This window comes from Pteropus medius, unplaced genomic scaffold, assembly GCF_902729225.1.
Source record: "Pteropus medius unplaced genomic scaffold, Ma_sr-lr_union100, whole genome shotgun sequence".
NCBI lineage: Eukaryota > Metazoa > Chordata > Mammalia > Chiroptera > Pteropodidae > Pteropus > Pteropus medius.
In genome coordinates, this window is record NW_024342257.1 from 7,916,429 (window position 1) to 7,925,673 (window position 9,245).

Sequence of the window (9,245 nt, forward strand, 5' to 3'; positions counted from 1 at the left end):
AGAGAGATTTTTCCTCGCCCCCCCACAAGTGCTTACTAAGTAGCACACTACTTTTATTTTTGCCTGTGAGTATATAGTATTTACATGTAGTTACCACCTTTCCTGGGCAAGCTAGCTTTCTCTGAACCTTGTTATTAAAGTGTTTGAAGCATCTCTGTGTTTTGAGCAGTAGGAGACAGTCTGACTATCAAAGTGATTTAAAGTAGTTTTAAATGCATATTTGATATGTTTTTTAATTGTTTTGAGATGGTTTGTTCTTATGCTGCAGATAAATTCCAAACCTACAGAAAAGTTTGGTTTAAGAGTTTATTTGAGCCAAGGTTTAGGGGCTAGTCCTGGAAGCAAAATTGAAAGGAGTGAGAAAATGCTAATTTGAGAAATAGTAGTTTGACAGAGGAGAAGGCCACATTAAGTCCATTGGTGGAAGATTAAGGAGATAGGCAAAAGTAAAACAGGGCAATCTCCAGTAATAGATAAAAAGTAAAATGGAGAGATACTTTTTTTACATTGATGTGTGTAGGATGGGGAAGAAAAAGAAAAGGAATAGGAGGAGAAAGAAATGCCTATATTACGTTTAGTTGGTCTCAAGCTATTGATATTGTAGTAGAGGTTTAAAAACTTTCATTTTATATACTAAAATGGCATATATCCAAAGGAAATGAAGTCAGTATCTTGAAGAGGCATATGCACCCCCATGTTTATTACAGCATTATTCACAATAGCCAAGACATGGAAATAACCTAAATATACAATGATGGATTTTTCCTAAGTTTTAAAGAGGAATCTCCTTACGACAAAAACAACAAAATGTTTTAAGTATGCAATTTTAAATAATTATGCTTTGAAAAGGAAAATAAACATATTAGCCATATCATTATTAAATGGATTTTCTGCTACTCACATGTTAACAGTGATTCACACAGAATAAACTAGCGCAAAAATCATTTGAGCTTTATGAGTAAAAATTTATTCCTAGAACAAAGAATTTTCCACAAGGAATGCAAAACATAAGATGGAATAAAATATAGAATACAAAAATTTACTACTTTTGTGATTTTTGTATTTCCTTCATCTTCCCTCTGCATACTTATAGATTATTCTATACTAGTTTTTTTTTTTCAACTGAGTAAATATTCTAGGACATAACTAAACTTACATTTATGAAATGAAAAAAATGCCAATAAATGAGAAAAAGTTATATATTTAAGAAAAAATGGTTTCTTCAACCACTAATTTTGTAGATATTTAAAATGAAAAATAAACAACTGTTTTATTTCAAAAATACAAAATAGTATTGTAGTTGATAAGTTACTCATATTATACTGTGTCACTCTAAATGTCTAATGAGACGATTTAGAATTTATAATATGTTATCCTTATAGGGAGTAAAACTGGGCCTTACAAATATTAAACTATCCACATTTGGAGAAGGGGACTAAATGGTACAAAATTAGAAGAGCAATATTGCCCTCTTTTTAGATTTCTTTTTTCTCCTGTATCCATCCTCCTTTTGAGATCCCTCATAAATGCAGAAAAAAATAAACATGTGGATATGCTAAAAAATACCAAATACAATAAGAAGCTATAGATATTAATACTCCCCAAGAACAGAACGTGGAAGCCCTAAAGGAATTTGTCTTTATTACAATTAGGAAAGTGAATTATATTAAAGGAAAATTGTACCTATGCCCAGTCTTCACTTACAGTGAGGAAGCAGTGGTGTAGGTTGAACATAAAGGAATGAATGGATAGTGATTTTGAAGAGAACGTCAGTAGGACTTGAGGATAAAATTTTGTTTCAGAGATTTAACCCTGATTGAGAAAATATCACTGCCCTTAGTTGAAGTAATGGAATTAGGAATAATAATGCAAACCTCATAAATATATTTTGGAAAGGTGGGAAGATAAGGAATCTTATTTTAAGTATATTTGAATCTTATTTTATGTATATTGAGTGAGGAAGTAACTGGACTTCCAAATGATATTATTGCCAACATTTAGACATATAAAATGGAGCTAAAATTAAAGAGGCTTCAGCCAAACATAAATATATGAGGATGTCAGCATAGAGGTGGTTGTTGAAGCCACGACATATGATGATTTTATTACCCTCAATGGAGAATATGAATGGAATCAAGTGAATTATTAACCAAATGCACCTATTATGAAGTAGTTAAGAAGGAATATTTTGGAAATTGCAGTTTATGTTTAATATTTTTACTATGAGTATACATCCACATGGGATACCAAATTAAAAATGACTTCATTTTCATTTTAAAGCCCTTTAAATGAGGGTTCTCCTTGGCTCGGTTGTTCCCTGGTTCCAAGTGTTCACTCTGATGAGTTCCATTCCTGGAACAAAGGGAAAATACTGAATAACTTTCTCTGCCACGGGGCATTCAACTTAATATTTTCAGTATTAAATACACTTATTGCTTCAAATATATTTTATGATCTATAATGAGAGAGAAAATGTTTGTGACCTAATCAAAAAAGAAATATTAAATCTTGTCAAATCTTTTTAAGAAAAAAATTATTTTCTATAAGAAATGAGACTTTGGTAATCGAAGTCATCCTAGTTAAATATATTGAATAACCATTCATTTTATCATTCATTCATTTATGTATTCATTCACCAAATATATACTTAACTAATTCTCAATATTATGCATCATGCCAGAAATTGGAGATGTAGCAGTAAGAAGAAAATGACCCAGTCTTTGCCTGAATCGAGCTTATAATAAAGAATTAGAGAGATATATCAAACATAAGATGATACAAATACAAATTTGCAAAATATTAGAATTGTTATGAACACAAAAGTATAGGACATTATAAAAATATATAACATATATTACGTATACATGAAGAGAGGCTGTCATAGAAGACTTCCCTGAGGAAGTGACCTTTAAATTGAAACTGAAGGAAGAATAAATGTTAATTTAGCGAAGTGGTGTGAAGATTAAAAAAAATATGCCAGGCAGACTAAATTGCATATTCAAATCTCTGGATTTGAGGAAGCCTAAAATTTCCCTGAACTTCAAATAAGACCAGTATGGTTGGACTTCACAGTATACTTGTAAGGATGTTATGACCATGATAATATTCATCATGTTCAAGCATCAGAGAGTATAGTTACTGACCCATTTAGACTCACTATCTTGATTGTGAACTTAAAATAATAAATTACTTGTGGGCCAGATTTTGCAAGAACTTTGATTTTACACCAATGATTGTGTATTTGTCCCAAGTATAATGAAAAACTTTGAGTAGTCTGGAAAATTCTACCATAAGACTTTTAAAGTAATTCATATAAAATATAATGGTGATATACAGTAAAGGAGCAATAATCAAATTGGTAAAAGTAGAGAAAGTGTCTGATATTTAACATCAACTTAATATGAAATGTGATATGTATCAAGAATTGTAAAAGGCCTGAGAGTTTTATCTTTTATGCAAGATGACAGATTAGCCTGGGGCAGTTTCATGGATGCTGGCAGAAGACATGAGACTCCTGGATTAGGAACAAAGGACTTTATTATGGCAAAGTACTTTATTATCATTATACCAGCAGTAATCAGAGTGTCAGCATTTGAGCCATTTATATAACCTCTAATTCCCACGGTAATATGAAATGGGCCTAAAAATAACATGAAGTGAATTGTTTTACAAGAGAAGAACCTTGGGTCTAGGGAATCCAAATCTTTATAATGGGCAGAAAGCTTACCTAACCTTTGTCTTAGATGGAGGCATTATCTTTATTACATTGCACAACAACAACAACAACAACAACAACAAAACTTGCTTTTCAATCTGGAGAAATAGTATCTTTACTATCCAAGATAAATAGCTATACAAACATACTTGAAAATATAGTCCAGAACAAAGACAGTGAGTGAAATTGTTTATTAGTTATAAAGAATAAATGAGATCCATGGAGAACTGTCTCCCAAAATTACGATGAGTAACAAAGAGGAATATATAAAGGAAGATTTTGAAATGTATAGATTATTCAAGATAATCAAAGAAGTGCTTCTGACTAAATCACAAATAATATATTTTTTAAAAAGTATGGAATAAGGAGAGTGATGAGGAAATGATAATGTTTCAGTTTTAGAAATGTTGACTTTAAAGTGCTGTTGTGATATCAAGGTAGAGATGCCAAGTAGATAGACATACGTGAGTGAAGCACAGGAAAATAAATTTGATAGTTTGATATAAAATTGGAAGTCATTTGCATTACTCAGCAATAGAAAGTTTATGTATGAATAAGGTTTCCGAGGGAGTAATAACCCTTCGTTATTACTTATGTATGTCCAGGAAAATGGAGTAAAGACAGTCTATTCAATAAAATGTGTTGGGAAAAATATACAGATACATGAAAAACATTAACCTAGACCACTTTCTTTCACTACATATAAGAGTAAACTCAAAATGGATGAAAGATGTAAATGTAAGATTCAAAATTATAAAACTAGAAGAAAACATAGGTGGTAAACTCTCTGACATCGCTCTTAGTAATCTTTGTTTCTGATATGTAACTGAGGGCAAAGAAAATAATGAAACAAACAAAACGCAAATGAAACTACATTAAACTAAAAAGTTTTTGCACAGCAAAGAAAACCATTAACAAAATGGAAAGACAATTTACTGAATAGGAGAAGATATTTGCCAATGATACATCTGATAAAGGCTTAATATACAAAATTTATAAAGAATTCACGCAACTTAACACCAAAAAAAATCAATACAATTAAAAAATAAGCAGAAAACCTGAATAAGCATTTCTCCAAATAAAACATACATATGGACAATAGACATATTAAAATACCCTGAACATCACTAATCATCAGAGAAATGTAAATTAAAAATCACAATGAGATAGTGCCTCACGCCCGTCAGAATCGTCATCATCAATAAATCAGAAACCAATAAGTGTTGATCAGGATATGGAAAAAAGAGAACCCTTGTGTGATGTTGAAGGGTTGCAAATTGGTGCAGCCATTATGGTAAACAGTATGAAGTTTCCTAAAAAATTAAAAATATGACTAACTTATGACTCAGAAGCTCCACTTCTGCATATTTATCCAAAGAATTCCAAAACAGTAATTCAAAAAATTATGAACACCCCTATGTTAACCACAGCACTGTTATCTAAGATATGGAAGCCACATATATGCCCATAAATAGACGATTGGATAAAGAAAAGTCGGTACCTATGTGCAATGGAATATTACTCGGCCAAGAATGAAATATTACCATTTGCGACAACATGGATGGACCTAGAAACTATTATGATTAGTGAAATAATTAAATAATTAATAATAATAATAATAAATAAAATTAAAATTAAAGAGTAAAAATAAATAAATAAGTCAAACAGAGAAAGACAAATACCATACAGTCCACGTATATTTGGAATCTAAAAAATACAAGATAGATACAAACTCATAGATACAGAAAACAAACTGATGGTTGTGGGATGTCAGAAGAGTTAGGAGTATCGGGTGAAAAAGGTGAAAGGATTAAGAAGTACAAATTAGTAGTTACAAAATAGTCAAGAGGATGTGAAGTACAGCATAAAAAATATAGTCAATAATATTGTAACAACTATGTATAGTGACAGGTGGGTACTAAACTAATCAAGGAGAATCATTGTTTAAATAATATGAACATCTAACCAGTATACTGTACATCTGAAATTAATATAAAATAATATTGTCAACTGTAATTGTAAATAAATGAATGAATGAATGAATGAATGAATGAATGAATAAGTAAGTAAGTAAGTAAGTAAGTAGGTAAGTAAGTAAGTAAGTAAAAAGATCTGGACAATATGTGTGAGATGCAAAAGAACTGCTACTTCTACTCTCCTCTCTAAACCTCCCAGGAGTCTCACTTGTGGTTCATCCTATCAAGCAACATACAGAAAAGCAATTTCTGAAAAATGTAGTTCAACCTAGCCACTTAAGCACATTAAAAATACTCACAAAGACTTATAAGCTTTGCATCTTGGGTAAAATTAATTAATTTCAATCTTATTATTTAAAATATGAAATATGATCATAATTCCATAGAATTGTTGCAAGAACAAAAAGAAAATAATAAACACAGTGTAGCACGGTGCCTAGAATATAGTTTACTTTTCATAAAAAGTAATGTGTAGGATCAAATTCACTGAATATTACCCCAAAATTTATCTTTGCATTTTCTCTGTAATCACGTCTAATTTCACACTATGCCCCCTAGATGGATTCCTCAGTCCTCATTTAAAATTGTATAATTAGAAAGACAAAAAAAAAATAATAATAACCTGTTTGAAGTATTATCTTTTTATTTTATCTATAATTATATCATTTTTATGTCACTGTCTTTTTATTATATGCGTGTATGTGTGTATATATGCCAAGACTGTTCACATCATCTTTGGACTTCCTTATTCCCTTTACTCAGCTACCCTGGTCCAAATTAAAAAACAAACAAACAAAGAAACAAAAAATAGCCTTGAGTTTCCCAGCTTTTGGGTTAAAGCTTTGCAATAAACTCATCCTTCTGCTTTATTAGATTCAGTATGCAGCTTGAATTTTGACATTTCTTGGTGTCAGAAATGGCACACAAAGCAGCATCCATGGCTTCTTTCCTCTGGTTTTTTGACACAAGCATTAGTATCTGCAGAGCACTTTAGGATCCCATCTTTTTGTCTGGTCAGGAGTTGCCAGAGGTAAGCTCTTTCACATTCCAGGTTTCACTGCCTTGCGTTGATAGCCCTCCAAGTTTTTGTTTTGTTTTTTTTGTTTGTTTGTTTATGCTTGGTGTATTCTACTGTCATGTGGTCTTGACAATCTAAAGAGTCTGCAGTTCCCTCTGGAACTCTCATTAATGTCTTTCTTTGTCTAGAAGGTGTGATATAACAAAAGATAATTTGTAAAAACAATGACCATTTGGGGAATCTTTTGATCTTAGTAAGTTAGTTTATCTCTGTAGTAAATTGTAATCAAAAGGATTCAAATTTAAACAACTACTTTGGGAACTGATGATCATGCACCCCTTGGTCAATCCACAGTATCATCTCTTTGGATATTGCTAGTATCCACAATTATACTTCTTCAGTTACTGTTGGTTTATCTTAATGTGCACATGAGGTAAACAAATAATATACCTGTTGCTAAAGATAATTTCAGAAGCCAAAATAGCAAAATTGTTGAGCTGAACACTTGAAAGATGTTAGAGCACATGCCACCTAACTCGAAAACTCCTATGCTAATATAAATTGATTACAAGATGGGGTAGATTGACACTAGGTCACCTACCAACCTCAAGAATATTTCTGTGCAATGAAGTAAGGTACACTGTAAAACACCATAGAATACTCAACCCAGCAGCACATTTCTCTTAGATATTGATGTGGCTCTGAGAGATTCAAGGCTTAGTAAAAGAAACAAAATCCTCAAGTTTCAAAGAATTGAACATGCCACCTTTCAGCAAAACTGCTTATTTTATATCTAAGAACTGTGATCCCAAAAGCTGTAGATGTCTAAAAAATGGCAAAATCTTAAGACAACCTAGAATTACATTGGCCATTATGAGGGATGTTCCAGTTAGATAAGATCAATCATATAAAAAGTGCACTTGAAAGCAAGAGTTTTCAAAAAAAATCAAAACAAAAAGAAGGGGATATCTATTTTAATTGTCATGCAGAAGATTCCATAAAGTTGAAGAGTCTAGAATAGCTTTATCAAAAAATTTATTGCAAAGGCCAATGAAAAATTAAACACCAGAGTTACCTAAAACAAGACTTTAAGACTGATATGACTCCTATTACTCTGCTCTGTCATCTTTTATTTGAATACTCAGAGTCTACTAAGCCTCTGTCTGAATTGTCTTCTCATTCTGAAAAGACTACAAGACTATAAACAAAAGTGCACCAAGTTAATGGCCTTACAGATACCCCATATCTACCCTCCCACTGTTGATGGGACTTTGAGGGATTCTCCAGTAAACCGTTATTAGTTATTTGCTTAAATAGCCTAGGTAAAATTAAAGTCAATGAAAAATCTTGCAAAATTGGTAGATATTGGGGCTATATTCTCTACTTTAGACTCCACTTGCTCAGCAGCTCTCAGATGGCATGTTGAAAATTGGCATAAGCCAGTGAAGAGTGAGAATTCTTACCAGACTCGGATCTCCTGGATCTTTGCCTGCAGTGCCCAGTCTATCTTCAGGAGGGGCTCTGGACTTTGAAAGATAGTATCTTCTATATCCTTTTTGGTGACACATCTTGGACCCAAGGAGTTGTATTATAGTGCCAGAAATATTTACTGCTAAACAATTTCTTTAAAGTATCTCCATGGTCAGAAGTTGGCTCAATTAGAAACTGATATTCAGAGCCCAATAGGAATATTTTAAGCCTTCTTCTCTAAGCTAAAATGAAACTAAGTACCCAGAGAGAAAGAAAAAAAAAACAAACAAAACAAAACAAAACAAAACAAAACAACAACTTCTGAAGTCTTTGTGGAAGAATTTACTGAAATATTCCAAAGACACAGCTCGAAATCTAAAACACGGGAAATTTTTGATTTGTATCATAGTTGAATATCTTCTCCCTGATACAATGCATCAAATTGAGGATAATGTAGTTGAATTGGTGCATCAGCCTATATCCTTCAGGATGCACCTGATTCTTTGAGATAAGTCAAATAATGGAAATTTGTTGAATATTTAGATTAATTCAAAATAAAATAAATTTCTGAAACATTAATCACTGAATATAGACCTATCTACTTTTGGCCTCTTTTACAAAGGAACTAAAGCTATTTAGATGTATTAGTAAACATCTTATATCACAATAAAAAAAATTTACTATGAGGAAGAATATGCTTCTAGAAATTGTAAAACATATTCGTAAGTTTCCCAACCCATAGAATGCTGTAACAGACAGTCCACAATCTCTTACTTCTTAGCTTTTACTAGGAATTAAGGATTCTAAGGGTTAAGAATTCTACTTAATATATGTAATTAAAACTACTTAGAAACAATAAGGGTGAAAGAAAACAGCATTATATGAAAAGTGAGGAAAGTAAAATGATTTACGATTTATTTTTCCTGAATGAGAAAGAAGAAAAAAATATAGGACTAAATCTGAATGAATATTTAAAAGTTATAGAAAATGTATTGAAACAATTATGTGTGGTCAAGTTGGCTAAGATCGAATGGATTTATTTATGTTTATTTAATGATTTTTAATA